The following is a 16,499-nucleotide window of genomic DNA, read 5'->3' as shown; positions in this document are numbered from 1 at the left end:
CTCACAATTCGTTGTGATTTTGGTTAGAAGTTAAATTTAAGGTTAATTAGAAATAAATCTATCGAATATATTAAGATAAATATACGAAAATAAATTTCCAATCGTACAAATATAAACTTTAATCATCAGCTTATATCAGTTTATATTTTTTCCCCGCATTCCCCTCTTTTCTGAAATCGCAAGCTCATTAGAAACCGGTTTTAGATTGTAAGCAACCGGAGCACGCACTGATAATTAACTCGCAGCTTTTTGCGATAACCGGTGCATGGCAGTATATTCTTCGATTTGTTAGCCTGTTTCGCGTTATCATTGGCCGTTATGAGATGGTCAATGGTAAAGTCGGTTTAGCTTTTGGGACAACATCAAAGTGAGACGCAAAAATCCCCGAAATATCGCCGCTGTCTCTGATTTCTACAAACTGCTTGGTAATGAATTTGAAGCTAAAGCACAGCCAAAAGCGGAACGTGCTTGCTCCTGCTCCCAAGTTGAAGAATCTCTACGCTCTACATGTAGAGACATTTAAATCGATGAATTAAACTGCGAGAAATGGAAGAACAGCAAATCAAACATTTCAAACCAATGGAAAAAATAAAAAAAAGAATAAGCTTAATGTTTTATAATTCTTTTTTACTTAATTAAAAAATTTTACAGACAAAAAAAGGCTTCGCAACAAAACCACTTTTTCTGTTGTCTTGGGGATTCCGAAATTTGTAACGATTTCAAATTCAAATTTATCTGCTACCTTTTTTCAAACAACGTACTCGTCTCATATTTACAGCGCATCCACTCCGTATCCGTACCAGCTACCTCAAGCTAACAGCATTTTTCTGCCCATTTTCGAGGAAAGCGTTGTTCTGGAAGGTTTGTCATCTATGGACGTATCATTTTCTGTGGGTCCAGATAAGGAACCAAGCTGCATATAAAAAAACTGCGCCCAGTCCCTTTGCAAGCCCTTGACCTTTCTCTTCAGCCTCTCTTGTCTCCCAGTAATTTGGAATAAGTCCTAAATCCCGAAGCTTCTTGAGTTCCTTTGCAGCTTGATATTTCCGTCGCAACATGGTTTTTTTAGACATCGTTCAACGTGGACTAACCTTCTTCAGTTTTCTAACCTAATTTACCGTGGTTTCCAAAGTGTTTTGCAGACGGATGTAGTTTTTACGAACTTCAAGGAATTCGATTCTGTGAACCATGCTCTTCTTATTCACAAGCTCGAGGGTTCCCAACGAATCTTCTAGATTGGATTTTGTCCTATCTTTCTAACCGTACTCAACATGTTTTGTTTTCTAACGTGTTTTCAAATACTGCTAATGTTACTTCAGGTGTGCCACAGGGAAGTCATCTGGGCCCGCTTCTGTTATTTTATTTGTGAATGACTTTCCTCAAGTTATAACATAGTCTACTACACTAATGTATGCTGATAATGATGTTAAAATCTGTCTGTCTTACTCTGATTGGTATTTGCACACCTTCAACTGGATCTAAGTGAACTACTATTGTGGTGTTCAACTAATCTTCTTTTTCTGAACCTTTCCAAATGCAAACTTATGACATTTTACCGTCGCGCTCCATATTTTGTCTCATATGTTCCAGGAAATCATGTCCTCGAGCGAATTTCGAGTTCAAATGACCTCGGAGCCCTTTTTGGTCATAAGATGTAACTGTAAATAAAGCTAAGGGTGTTTTAGCGTTCATCAAGCGTTGGTCCAAGGTGTTTGACGACCCGTGCGTTACGAAACAACTGTATATCTCGCTAGTAAGTCCTATATTGGAGTATATAATTTAATAAATAAAATAAAATAAAATAATTGTTCAAACGATAGGAAGAACAAGGCTTTAATATTTATAAAATCGAACAAATGTGACCGAAACGCAAGAATAACTAAATTTTATGTATCTCATAGGCCCCTATACTTATCGTTATTAAAAAAAATTTAGTTTCTTTCGTCCATTTTCCTATCGTTTTCTATAATTTTGTTGATTACCACTGGCTGGCAAAAACCCTCTGCTGCCAAAGACACTCCGGCGAGCAAGCGGCAACGCGGGCCCAAGGTGGCCACCCCCCAGCCGAAGACGAGGAAGCCGAGACAGAGGGCCATGAGCGAGGTGGCCAAGAGACATCTCATTGTGGCCTTGATCGACCGCAGCGACGAGAACGGGAATATTACGGCGGCGCAGTGGATGTTAGTCCACGCGCAGCTCATCGAGGCACTATTCTCGCGAATGGAGGAGGACCCTAGCGCTCCCATGCCCACGTTGATGGAGCGGGATGGCTGAACGGGGTCAAAATCCTCAGGTGTAATGACGACCCAACGCGGCAGTGGCTGGTGCAGAAGGTGCCCCTACTGGAAGCTCTGTGGGAGGGGGCCAAGCTGGAGGTGGTAGACAGGGAGCTGATCCCGTCAATACCAAAGGCGAAGGTGCTCTTTCCCATTGCTGTCCAGGGGGAGCAAGCACTGAAGCTGCTGCAGAGGCAAAATCCGGACGTGCCAACGGCTGACTGGAAGGTTCTGCACGCCGGTAGCCCACTACCCAACGAGGGGGGACAGCACGTGATCCTCCAGATCATCAAGGAGGCGGAGGACATCTTGTATCCCAAGTTCGGGAAGATGGCGTGGGGCGTAGGTAGCGTATACCTACGGCTGAGAAAGCGCCACCCCGAGGACAAAGATGCGCACACCCTCCAGGCAGGCGAGGTCGAGAAGGACCTAGGTCTGGAGACCTCATTGCCTCATTGGCGGAGCTCCTCATTGCCATGGAGCAAGGGCCCGCCGACATAGCTTAAGTCCAGGAGCCGTGGATTGCGTCAGGCAACTCTGTGGCCGGACTAAAGTCCTCAAATTACAGCCTTCTCTACTCAACATCGGTAAGCAGGAACAGAACCGCCGTACTCGTACAAAAGGGAATCCATGCTCATCTTGTGTCTCATTACAGCACGGATGACCTGACGGTAGTGATGCTGGAGAGCGATGAAAAACGCCTAATGGCACACGACAGGTCCGCACCACCGGAAGAACTTAGGAGTCTGTTGACAGAAGCCGGCTCCACAAAATCTCCAACTCCTCATCGGTGCAGACGCCAACGCCCATCACAATGTGTGGGGAAGCCCTGACATCAACGATAGAGGTGAGTCACTCCTAGACTTTATCTTATCCACTAACCTGGACTTAGCAAGCGTGGGGGATGAACACACCTTCTTAGGCCCCACCTCGTCAAACGTGCTAGACCTAACTCTTGTCACGGGAAAGTACCTTGGTATCTGACTGGAGAGTCCTGGAAAGACCATCCTTCTCAGACCATAAGTACTTTCAGTTCAAGTGCGAATTCAAACACTCTTGGAAGATAACAGTCTATAGAAACCCTCGGAACACAAACTGGGTAAAGTTTAAAAAGACAGTTACTTCGAAGCTCGCGAATCCGGGCTCAGTGAAATCCGCGGAGGATATAGAGAAGTCCCTAAAGACCCTATCCAACGAGTTACTGAATGCCTACCATGCATCGTGCAAACCCTCGAGAACGAAGAGGAGGTCCAAGCCACTCTGGTGGAACCGAGATCGCTCTCTCCAAAGGAACAACCTCAAGGAATTCTTCAAGATCGCCAAACAAGCGAACGAATAGATTGTCAATGAGGAATATAAAATCCTACTTAGGAGCTACAAGAAGGAAATACGTAAGGCACAAAGGAACTCGTGGAGAAACTTCTTCTCCAACATCGAGAAAGTGCCCGAAACCGCTAGGCTCCGGAAGCTGCTCTCAAAGCAGCCCACAGTACAGAGCCAACTAAAACTAGACAACGGACAGTGGACAGAGGGAAGTAAAGAAGCCTTAACAGCACTAATGGAGGCGCACTTCCCTGGATGCACCGAGGTCACTGACGCCAAGAAGCATCAGGACCTAGGAACTGAGGAACCGCACCCCCCAATAGGTCTGTTAACCACTAAGATAATCCACTGGGCCATAGACTCCTTCGCGGGCATAAAAGCACCAGGACTGGACGAGATATTCCCAGCCATGATGCAGTTGACCAAAGAGGTTATTACCCCACGGCTCTTCGCAATATACTCAGCATGCCTAAGTACGGGCTATATCCCCATCCAATGGAGAACCTCGAGAGTTGTCTTCCTCCTCGAGAGTTGTCTTCCTCCCTAAGGCAGGAAAGTGCAGCGACGTGAGTCCCAAGGATTACAGACCGATAAGCCTTACCTCCTTTATACTAAAAACACTAGGAAAGCTGTTGGATTTACACATCAGGAATGAGGTAGGGGGACTGATGTCAACAAACCAACACGCCTACACCAAGGGGAAATCAGTGGAGACGGCACTACACTCGCTAGTAGCCACCATCGAGAGCGCCCTTCACAACAAAAAGTATGCTTTGGGAGCATTTGTGGACATCTCAGGAGCATTCAACAACGTGGCCACAACCGCAATAACAAGGCGCCTATAAGCGAATAACATACACCGCAGGGTGTAAGACGTTAAGAGATTTGAAAGGAAGGCCCCAAAAATATCAGCTTATGCAGACGACATAAGCATACTTATTACGGGTGTATGTCTATCGACCCTCAGCTCCATAATGGAACGTACACTCAGGGAGATACGTGAGTGGGCGGAAGAGGTAGGACTTAGTATCAACACGGACAAGACGGACCTCATCCTCTTTACCAAGAGGTACAATTTACCGATATGGACCACCCCGAAAATTAACCAAACTAGGCTGACTCCAAAATCACAGGCGAAATACCTAGGCACAGTACTGGGCAGCAAGCTGCCATGGAGGCCCCATGTAGTGGAAAGGGTGAAGAAGGCTACCATTGCGCTTTATGCATCCAAGAAGATGCTCAGCAGCACATGGGGCCTGTCACCTGCTCTAATGCACTGGATCTACATCTCGGTGGTGCGACCAACTCTGCTGTATGGAGCCTTGATGTGGTGGCAGGCTACTGAAAAGAAGACATACCATAAGCTTATGGAAAGGACTCAGCGACAGGCTCTGCTCTGTATTACAGGCGCGCTGAGGTCAACCCACTCGAAACTATACTCGGAATCGACCCCCTGGACATTCAATCTCGTCTGATTGCGGGAAAGGCAGCACAACGCCTTATAGCATCAGGAAATCTATCGATACTGTGATGGACCTATTTCAGGCTGAGGTAAGCTCAGTCACGTCCAGGGGTCAATCCACAAGAAATTTGTAGAAATGGATGCAACTTCAAGGGGGACGTCGGGGGTGGTCTATCGTAGAGTAGACGGATCGGGGCTTGGGCGGGCGTTACTAGCGTTGTGTATATGAAACGACCGTGTGGACTCGGGGCGGGCCGACGTCGGTGCCTCGGCTGATTGGGGTGAACTTACGCAATCGGGTGTTTTTACTTTGCAAATTTGACACTTTATTGTATTTCTTAACGGTTTAAATGACTTATTTTTAATTGGGCGCCGATGTCTTCTGGTGAGTTCCGGGTACCGCGTCTGTACTCCGGGCCGGGTCTCTGGGTAAGTTTTGGCACAACGACCGTACTGTGAGCCGGATCTTTGCGTAAGTTCTGGTACAACGACCGTACTGTGAGCCGGATCTCTGCGTAAATTCCTTTTTGGTTTTCAGTCGGCGTCTATTTATACGCCAATGGGCGCTGTGTCAGCGGGTTCAGAAGTGCACTTCCGCGTCGGGGTGCACTTTGCCGTTCTGGTGATCGCGGGTTTACCTAGTTCTGTCCCTTCGTGTTTTTGGCGAGCTGGCGGGTTTGCTGTTGGGTGCTTGTCGTGGGCTTCCGCGGTGTCATCGTTTTGTAGTTGATGAACCCGGAAGACTGCGCCTGGCCGGTTGCTTGGTCTGGAGTGGTGGAAGTCCGCGCGACCTGGTGCGTTTGGTCAGCGTTATAAAGACGACCTCTTTGTGTTCGTTACAATACAAGGATACCGGCACAGTTCAATTGGCAGGGACATGACCAGATCAACTGATTACATGACCCCCCAAACTTGACGTCAAAACAACCACATCTTTGGGACCTGAAGTCTGGAAAATTGGAAGGGACCAAACTCAATACCTCAATATATACACAGACGGCTCCAAGATGGACGGAGGAGTAGGAGCGGGCCTACACTGTACAGACCCTGAGATAAGGCTGTCGTATAAGCTACCGGACCAATGCAGCATATTCCAGGCAGAAGTTTTTGCCATCGGGAAAGCAGCGGAGGTCGCTCTCCTCACAGAACGAACACACGATGCGGTCAACCTATTCGTCGACAGCCAAGCGGCGATAAGATCCATGCAGTCGTCCGCGGTCAGTTCCAGAAGTGTCTTGGCGAGCAGGGAGGCATTAGACATCCTAAGCACGACAAAGACAGTGCGGATCTATTGGGTTCCCAGCCACCAGGGCATCGAAGGAAAAGAGGCGGCGGACGTACTAGCTAAGGAAGGCGTCGGGCTGGAGAATAGGAGAACCGGGAACGTGCCTGTCTCCCTTAGAACGCTGCAATGCGATCTAGAGAAGCAGGCTAGAACACATACTGATAGCAGGTGGAGTAGTACCACCACCCGCAGATCCTCGAAAATAATGTGCAAGGAACGCAACGAGAAACTTAGCCTCTACCTACTGCACCTACTACGAAAGGACTGTAGATTGCTAGTGGGAATACTTACAGGTCACTGTCTGGCTACTGCACTTGCAGCAAAGCTAGGCATCACCAACAGAGACAGTTGTAGGAAATGTGATGAACCTGGGGCTATCGAAACCCTGGAACATCTCATCTGCTACTGTCCGGCTCTCTCAAGGGCAAGGAGGAGATAACTGGGCGCCCCAGTGCTGGCATCACTGGAAGATGCCTCCAAAAGGACGCCACAGGAACTGCTGGCCTATGCTAAAAACACCTCGATTCTCGGGGACTTTATAACCACATAAACACTCCCACGACGGTTCATACACCCCCCCTATCCAGATAACTAAGGGCCAGATTGGCCCATGCGTGGCCCCGCTGAGGGCCTTCCGGGTTAACCTAACCTAACTAGGACTTCAAAACACAAGTGTCTTGTTTTCACAAAGCAATAAAGCAACCTATAGGCTATTCACAGAGACGACCATCCACCATCTATTTCGGGGATGGTCCGTGATGTTTTGCTGTTCCGAAATATTCCCACCATCCGAAAGTGCCGATGGTTTTCGAATGCAACCCTAAAAAGCAATGAATGGCAATAAAAATAGTTCGCGCTTAGATATACATATTTCAAACCTTAATTCGAATTTTAAATAGTTGAAGACCAAGAAAAATATATAAATATAATAGACACAAAACAAAATGGAGAGACCTGGAATTGGTGGTAATAAGTAAACATACATATGTACCTATGTATGTACATATGTAGTTGCTCTCTTTTTTTATGATTTGTATTTTTCAGCAATTAAATAAACAAACAATACATGCAGGTCGAAATGGACTGCATAGATGGAAAACCTCAGTACGTCCGTCCGTCCGTCTGTCCGTCCCCTTCAGCGCCTAGTGCTCAAAGACTATAAGAGCTAGAGCAACGATGTTTTTGATCCAGACTTCTGTGATATGTCACTGCTACAAAAGTATTTCAAAACTTTGCCCCGCCCACTTCCGCCCCCACAAAGGACGAAAATCTGTGGCATCCACATTTTTAAAGATACGATAAAACCAAACGCAGAATCGTAGAGGATAACTATATCTTCTAGAGTGCAAAATCTGAACCAGTTCATATAATTATTATAGCCAGAATCAAGAAAACAATTTCATTCTTTCTCGCTCTGTCTCTCTCTAACACACAGGTTTCATGGTCGGTTTTGCCAATTGCAAAATATGAGTTCAAGGATCCTTTTGGATATAAAAATGATCTGATCTGATCCAGATTCAGCAATCTGACAGATATGGTCATTATCTATGATTCTGCGTTTCTAGTTTTCTCGTAGCCTCAATATTGTGTATGCAACAGATTGGAAGTGGGCGGGGCAAAGTTTTGAAATATTCTTGTAGCAGTGACATATCACAGAAGTCTGGATCCAAAACATCGTTGCTCTAGCTCTTATAGTCTTTGAGCACTAGGCGCTGAAGCGGACGGACAGACGGACGGACAGACAGACATGGCTCAATCATCTCGGCTATTGATGCTGATCAAAAATATATATACTTTATGGGGTCGGAAACGATTCCTTCTGGACGTTACACACATCCACTTTTACCACAAATCTAATATACCCCAATGCTCATTTTGAGTTTCGGGTATAAAAAGGCGTTAACTTTTATTTCTGCGAGGACAATTTTTCCCCTTTGACGGAACAGCGGAGGATAAATTTTGCGTTTTGTCAAAACAGGAAAACCAATTTATGTTTTTTAAAAAGTAAATCCGATCATTTTTGTGAAATTGAAAACCTGAGCCTGCCTAGTGCCTGGATTGAGGGTTTTTTTATATTTTAAACTATAAAAAAGTTATTTTAGTTGAATGTAATTTTCCTTTCTTTGGACAAATAAAATTTTCAATCATCCTAAAATAAGAGTTTAAATAACTCAATCTGTCGAAAAGTAAGAAGTTATACGCATTTCAGAACTTATAGTCTTTGAGCACTAGGCGCTGAAGCGGACGGACAGACGGACGGACAGACAGACATGGCTCAATCATCTCGGCTATTGATGCTGATCAAAAATATATATACTTTATGGGGTCGGAAACGATTCCTTCTGGACGTTACACACATCCACTTTTACCACAAATCTAATATACCCCAATGCTCATTTTGAGTTTCGGGTATAAAAAGGCGTTAACTTTTATTTCTGCGAGGACAATTTTTCCCCTTTGACGGAACAGCGGAGGATAAATTTTGCGTTTTGTCAAAACAGGAAAACCAATTTATGTTTTTTAAAAAGTAAATCCGATAATTTTTGTGAAATTGAAAACCTGAGCCTGCCTAGTGCCTGGATTGAGGGTTTTTTTATATTTTAAACTATAAAAAAGTTATTTTAGTTGAATGTAAATTTCCTTTCTTTGGACAAATAAAATTTTCAATCATCCTAAAATAAGAGTTTAAATAACTCAATCTGTCGAAAAGTAAGAAGTTATACGCATTTCAGAACCAATGCAGAACGGAACTTCCTAAAGACCTCAATGGTCTCCAAAAAAAGGTGATTTTTTGATTTTGATGAAATAAAAATTAACCTAAAAAAATTGTTGTTGAGGCCATGCTGGGCCTAGCCTGCAAAATTTCCAGGCGTGAAAGTATCGCGCTCTTGAATCCGGCTATTAAGTTGCCGGCTGTCCCTCTATTGTCTCTCTCTAGATGATGATGCAGACTCAGACATCAGTTCGCTCCTTTCTATGGACTCTCCTCCACGTATCCCTCCTTCTGCTAAAGGTCTGTTGCTTACCCTATTTCAAGATGGGATTGGACCAGCAGCCACTACCACTTCGATAGTCAAGACAGCTATCACGTCAACCACAACATCAGCCTCTTACAGTCGTCCAAGTACTGCATCAAGGATATCGCTCACACCTTCCTTGAAACCAATGGCTGAATCAAAGGCAAGATTTGCCTCGATCTCTATCTCTGGAACGGGGAAATGAGTTTTCCCCAAACCCACTAAATTCCCCACTAATGGTAGTACAGCGCGGGATATCCTTCGCGGATTCCTTTCTCCGAAACGAGCCCCAATAGACCTACGCTGATACTGGCCGGCACTACTAGACTCAGCAGGACTACCACACATAGTTCCCTAAGCTTCAAGGAAAACGCAAGCCGCCAACTTGGTCCACCAACGCCCAGGGTTCTCCACAGCTCAGATATTATGGAGGTGCAGAGGTCAGTAGCGGGCCCCACAATGGCAGTAGCAGGCATTCTGAAATCACTCGACCAACTGCGTAACGCAGGTACACCCCTACCGTCAGCAGACCATAATGCTGTCGGACCTAAGGATCGGATTCTGGAACGACCGTGGCCTGACTCATAACACCCATGACATGGCTCTATTTTTACAGCGTCTTAATACTGACAACATGTTAGTGGCTAATACCTGCCTATACCCAGGATAAAACTACACGCTCCACGGATACGAGTGTTAAAGAGCCGACCACCCAAGCAGCAGGGCCAGAGGAGGATCAGCTGTACTCTTTGGGAAGGACATTTCCCATAACCACAATCACGCTGTGCAGTTGGGGCCGATTCAGAATGCGGCGGCCGTGGTTTCAACACTGTGAGTGGAGATCCCCATTGCCACAGCCTATCATTCAATGGTCAACTGCTATCGGAGGCCGGAGAAGACATAAACTCAAACTACGCCCTTTGGAAGCTGATGGCTCATGGGAACCGACGAACATGGAAGAAAGATTCACACCATGACCGTGTCTCGACTCCTACTACATCAACTTTAAAATAGAGTCCCGTGACTCAATAGGGAGCTAACTTCGAAAAGAAAAAAAAAACCAAATACACAAAGGCACAATCATATGATTCCATATATATGTCGTATGCAAAATATTACATGCGCGTCTTGAGATGGCAGTCGACCCACACAATTCTTTAACCACCCTTCCACGGTTGCCAGTAGTGAGAAGAGCCTAGAAATCTGTACAATTCTCTCCATACCACATTACTACCTCATCACTATGCTGCTAGAAAATTATAGCTCTATTCGTCAAAATTAATTTGTAAAATCGATTTAAAATTATATTTGCGCGGTAATTTAAAAAATTATTAAAATCGATGAAGGGAAATGAAATGAATGAATATAATGAGATAGAAAAGTGTTGCTTAATTAAATGATAAATGTTAGCTAGACGAAAAAATATATATATATTTTTTATTTAATATATTTTGTTTAGCAGTCAAGAGCATTTAAAGCCAGACCAGCGATCTGCAATCAAAATCGAAAACTTAATTAATTGTTAGTTGTTCATCTACTTCTTGTTTGTGTATCCAATGCATTAGCCAAATATGCGAAATGCGATTGGGCCACCTACAGCGTCATTACATCCCTCGCTACCGCGAGAATAACTCTTGAATAACCACTTGAGAATAACTCCTTTTACCAGAATTATAAAAGCTGAGGCGAGCGGCTACCATCAATAACTATATGACAGACCCTTTGATTTTTGGCAGTCTGAAAACAATTTAGCTGGACGTCCTAGTGCCCCGTTTTTTAAGTGGTATTTTAATTAGCACCATAATTCTATACAACCATTCTGCTTTGAATTTCTAAAAATAGATCAAAATTCCAGCCGAATACAATCGAATATTAAAAGTTATATTCCACAGAAGTTATGTAAAATATTTTATATTTAACAACAGCTTTTAACTAATATAATGTACATATGCTCAGGATACAAAGATATTCTATATATTAAATTCTTACCAAGTAAGTTGATGTTTAATACTTGTTTCAGAAAATTATGAAAACATTAATTTTTATAGCCACAGACAATATGCTTAAAAAAGCAGAAAATTATCTCAAGTTTGCGTATATAAAAAGATGTACCAGTTAGTATAACATCGGCCACTCTGCCACATGAACTAAGAAAACTACTGCCAGGCTTTACTCATCAGGAATGAGGTAGGGGGACTGATGACAAATAACCAACATGCCTATACCAAAGGGAAATCGGTGGAGACGGCAATACACTTGGTAATTGTTACCGTTGAGTTACCTTCACAATAAAAAGTATGCACTGGGAGTATTTTTTGACATCTCCGGAGGATTTAATAACGACCGCAATAAAAAATCGCCTACGAGCGACTAATATACACCCAGCAATTAAACTTTGGACAAAGAACCCCCTAAGTTGTAGACGGCAGCAATAGGAGTGGGGCACCGCTTCCATGGTAAAAGGGGTTCACAGGGGCATACCTCAGAGTGGAGTCCTATTGCCCCTCCTATGGAATCTGGTGGTCGATGTCTGGTCTTTACCATGAGATACAATTGGGGCAGCCAAACTATGCTGACCCTAAAAACACAGGACAAATACCTGGACACAGTACTGGACAGCAAGCTGGCATGGAAACCCATGGTAGTGGAAGAGGTGAAGATGGCCACCAATGCGCTTTATGCATACAAGAAGATGCTCAGCAGCACATGGGCCTGGATGCACTGTATTTACATCTCGGCGGTGCGACGAACTCTCCTGTATTTAGTGTGGTGCCAAGCTACCGAAAAGAAGACGTATCATAAGCTTATGGAATAGACTCAGCGTCAAGTTCTGCTCTGAGGCGCTGAGATCAACATCAACAAAAGCCATCAAAACTGTACTTGGACTCGGCCCCTGGATATTCGCGCTCGACTGACTGTTAGAACGCTGCAAAGCTTTTTAGAGAAGCAGACTAGATCACAGACCGAAAGTAGGTATCTCTGTTCTTGCAGGGAGTCAGTTAAGAAAGTCTAATGTCGTAAGGCTATAACGTAAACCTCCAACCACCATAACATATCGAAGTTTTACCAAGACAAAATAAGATATTGCAGATGAATTTGTGGATTAAATATCCACAAGTGGTGGAAATAAGATTCAAAGATTTCTACCATAACTTGAAGGAATAATTGATTTAGAATGTAGTTTATCAATACACCTAATTCTGTTTTTGCACGATCTTTTTTTACACGGTTTTAAAAATCAAAAAATTCAAATACATTTAGACGATTTGATTCCATTTAGCACGGTTCAACATAACACAAGACAAATAGATAAAAACACACACAGCTTGAAACCATACGAAAACGAAAAAGAGCATAAAGAGAATATGTACATACATATGTATGTTTTTTGATTGTTTTTCGTTTTTTTTGTGTATACATACATACATACAAGCAAATTTGCTGGTCAGAGCAATTGTAAATAGAAAAAATATATATAGGGGAATTCCCTCTTTGTCAAAATTCGAGGGGATTCAATTCTTGCAATAGAAATGTGTTAGTATTTGGTGAACTAACAATGCAATCAGACGTGTTTGCTAATAACATTTTTTATACGAAAATTTTGTTTCCAACGTTAGATAGGTTTTAGAGATAAGGAACCAATCACCTATTTTTGCATACAAGCAATCTCTTATTTTGGCACGGTTTTTTCAGGCACCAATCTACGGTGTAAAAACAGAATTAGGTGTAATATATTTGCATTCTAATATGACATTAAAACAAAAAAAAAGCTAAACTTTGTGACTTTGAGTCAGTGCAAATTGGCTATTGTGGCCTTGTTATACAGATCACATTTATTTGGAACGGTTGGGAATTTTTGACAGATTTTACGCCCCGATTCCAACTGGAACCATCCATCAGCTGATGACAATAACAAAAACATAGTTCTACTCTGACTTGTAAAGTTTAATCAAGACTAAAAAAAAACAATATATATATAGTTAAATATCACGTGTATGGGATGTGGGGAATTATGGATATGTCACTCCCCCAACGTTTGTTATTAGCCTGTCCCTAGGCGATTACCCTCGGGTATAGTGACGGGCTGTCAAGTGCGGTGGCTGAGGTTGGTTCCTCTTCTGCTTCTATTATAGGGTTTATACATTTAACCGTGACTCTTTTAGAAGTTTTCGTAAATTTAACAGCTACATAACTTAGTAGTACTAATATAATTATGACAAATGAAATTAGTAGACTTATTTGTAATAGGTTACTATATGTGTTGTATTGCATAATTATTTCATTAGTTTGGACATACGACAGTGGTTTTATTTTAGTTATGTTGTTGTTGACATAAACATTCTGGGCAAAATCTAACATTGTGTTTGATATTGTAAATTCATTTAATTGGATTGAACAGTTGTAGATTTTTATAATGGTATTTCCTTCCGCTATGATTTCTTGGTTTACACAATTCTTATTTAGCGTTGTTTTTGGAAGATTCCACGTGATTAGTATATTGGGTTCAATAAAGTTTATTTGAAAGTTTTGAAATGTTTTGGAATATGGACATTTAGTGGGAGTTTGCATTAAAATTCCTTTTATACAATTGTCATTGGTTTTCAATCTAGTTTCTTTAACAAATACTTCTTCATTTTTTATGTAGTACTTGTCGTATGTCATATCTGTTAACATGTTATTTAATTCGTCTGGATACGGAACGATTTTATAGATTGGTACTTTTGTAATGTCTTTGGGAATGTTGGAAATTATTAGAATTTCGTTGGTATCGGATTTTAGCCATGTGGAGGTTTTTATATTTAGTATTTTCTCAGAATTTATTTGTTCCAGGTAGTCTTGTTTTAATAATTTTGGATTAAATATACCGAGCCTAGTTAATTGCATACCTAGTTCTATATCTTCGATATATTCTGTGAAATGTTGTAGATTGAATATCAAAATTTCTATTTGTTGATTCCTGTCTTTTTCTTCATTTAGTTTGTTTATAACGTTTATTCCGCTATTAACTGCATCTATTACCAAATTTAGTTCATTCATTTGAATGCTATGGCTGGCTAAATTTTCTATTTTTTGTTCCAAATCGACTTTATATTCCTGATCTAGTGTTCCAAAGAGATATTTGTAGGCTGTTCCTACTATATTGATTAGGCCTCTTTTATTTCTTTTGGTTATTTTTAGCCCGTTCATTTCTCTTTGCAATTTGTCTACTAGATATTTTATTTGGATTATGTCCTGGAATTTAGTGGCTTGCCTTAACAAATTTTGGTATAGTTCTTCGGTTTTAGTTACATTAAAAGTTAGATAATGGTATTCGTAATTGATAGGTATGTTGATCGATCCAGTTTTGAATATCATATATCCGTTTTGGGATTTTATAGAATTTATTTCTATGTTTTGGCCCTGTGCCATTACGATGGTAATTATGAGGAAGATGAGGATTTTAATTGTGTTGAAGTTCGCCGATTCCATTAACTTCCTCGGTTTCTCTGGAATTATTATATTTGCTTCTATTAGATTTCTTCTTTTTCTTGAATTTTGATTTATAATGAGTTATTTTCCTACCCCTATTCTTTTCTTCATAATGTTTTTCGTCTACCTGTCTAATTTCACCCGTCCTTTTGAAAGGATTTGTTACCTTAGACTTAACTAGAGGTGATAGTTTATAGCGGGTATCTACTTCATACTCTATGCGGTTTTTATTTAATTGAGTGATTTTATTCACTTTATTTAGTTGTGTGTCATAATCAGGTGAGCCTGCATAAATGAATATATCAGCTGGTGTCCTATTTGTGGTATTATGTTTGGTTTTATGATTATAAGTATAAAGAATTAATTAAAACTTCGTGAATCTATCTTCTGTGTTATCCTCGCTAGATATTATTCTTAATTTTTCATTTACTGTTTTATGAAATCTTTCTACGTCAGATATTCCATTTTTGCTGGAAGTGATCTCTATTTTGACGTTTTCCGCATTCAGCCATGCTTGCAATGCTGTGCACATAAAAGCTGAATCTTTATCGGCTTTGATTTCAATTGGTTTGCCCATCTCGTTAAAAACTTTCATGATGGCTCTTTTTGCTTCTAACCAGTCACGACTTTTTACTTCTACAAGAGTGGCAAACTTCGAGTATACGTCAATACATGATAGGAACTGTTGGTTACCAACCATATAGAAATCCATGACGTATTTCTCTCTGATGTTCAGTATTTCCGGTGTAGTTTCGAATGCCAACTTCGTATTTCTATGCTCTGTTTTGGCAATATTACAAGTAGGACATTCGTTTATGATGTTTTGGATTAGTTTTTGATAATCCGGGTAATAGTATTTTCCCCTAAACCAATTGAAGGTTTTCTCTATCCCTGGATGGAGTAAGCCTTTATGATTCTTTAATATGGTTTCTTTAAATTCAGCGTAATTCTGAATATCTAAGAGTTTCGTGCTTGATTTAATAGCTTTGGTTATATTGTTAGAATTAATGATTTCTAAATAGGCTTTTTGGAATGGAGGAAAATCTGTTTCGTTATGGAAATATAATGCGCTCTTTTTGGTGCATAGATATTCCTTTATTATATCCTTCGCTAAGGTGTTAGTCATTTCCTTATACGTGATCTTGATGATTAGCTTGTGAAAATAACGAATTGTTTCTACCTTATCTTCATTGCCTTTTATTAGCTCAATTTGCCGATTGTAATAGTTAATTGGTCTTTCCGTGATAGCAATGTGATTTAGATTGTCTTCCTGTGCGCTATGTACAGTTGCACCAACGCTATTGGAAGCTTCTCCCAGGAGATTTTCATTAATCTTTACCCTTGATAAGGCATCAGCTACATGATTTTCTTTGCCTGGTAGATATTTCATTTTAAAATCAAACTCATTCAGTTTTATTTTCCACCTTTGTAATTTCATATTTGGCTCCTTGAGGTTGTTCAACCAAATCAAGGGTTTATGATCGCTTTGTATCTCGAATGTTCTACCGAACAGGTATGAACGGAAATACTTGGTTGCCCATACGATCGCTAATAATTCCTTTTCGATGGCTGAATAGTTTATTTCATGTTCATTTAGGGTTCTGCTAGCGTAGCAGATCGGTTTGTGTTCTTGTGACAAAACCGCTCCCAATGCTATGTTACTAGCG

This window comes from Drosophila pseudoobscura, chromosome 4 (assembly GCF_009870125.1).
Source record: "Drosophila pseudoobscura strain MV-25-SWS-2005 chromosome 4, UCI_Dpse_MV25, whole genome shotgun sequence".
Taxonomy (NCBI): Eukaryota; Metazoa; Arthropoda; class Insecta; order Diptera; family Drosophilidae; genus Drosophila; species Drosophila pseudoobscura.
The sequence above is the reverse complement of the archived record's forward strand: the minus strand, read 5'-3'. Positions refer to the sequence as shown.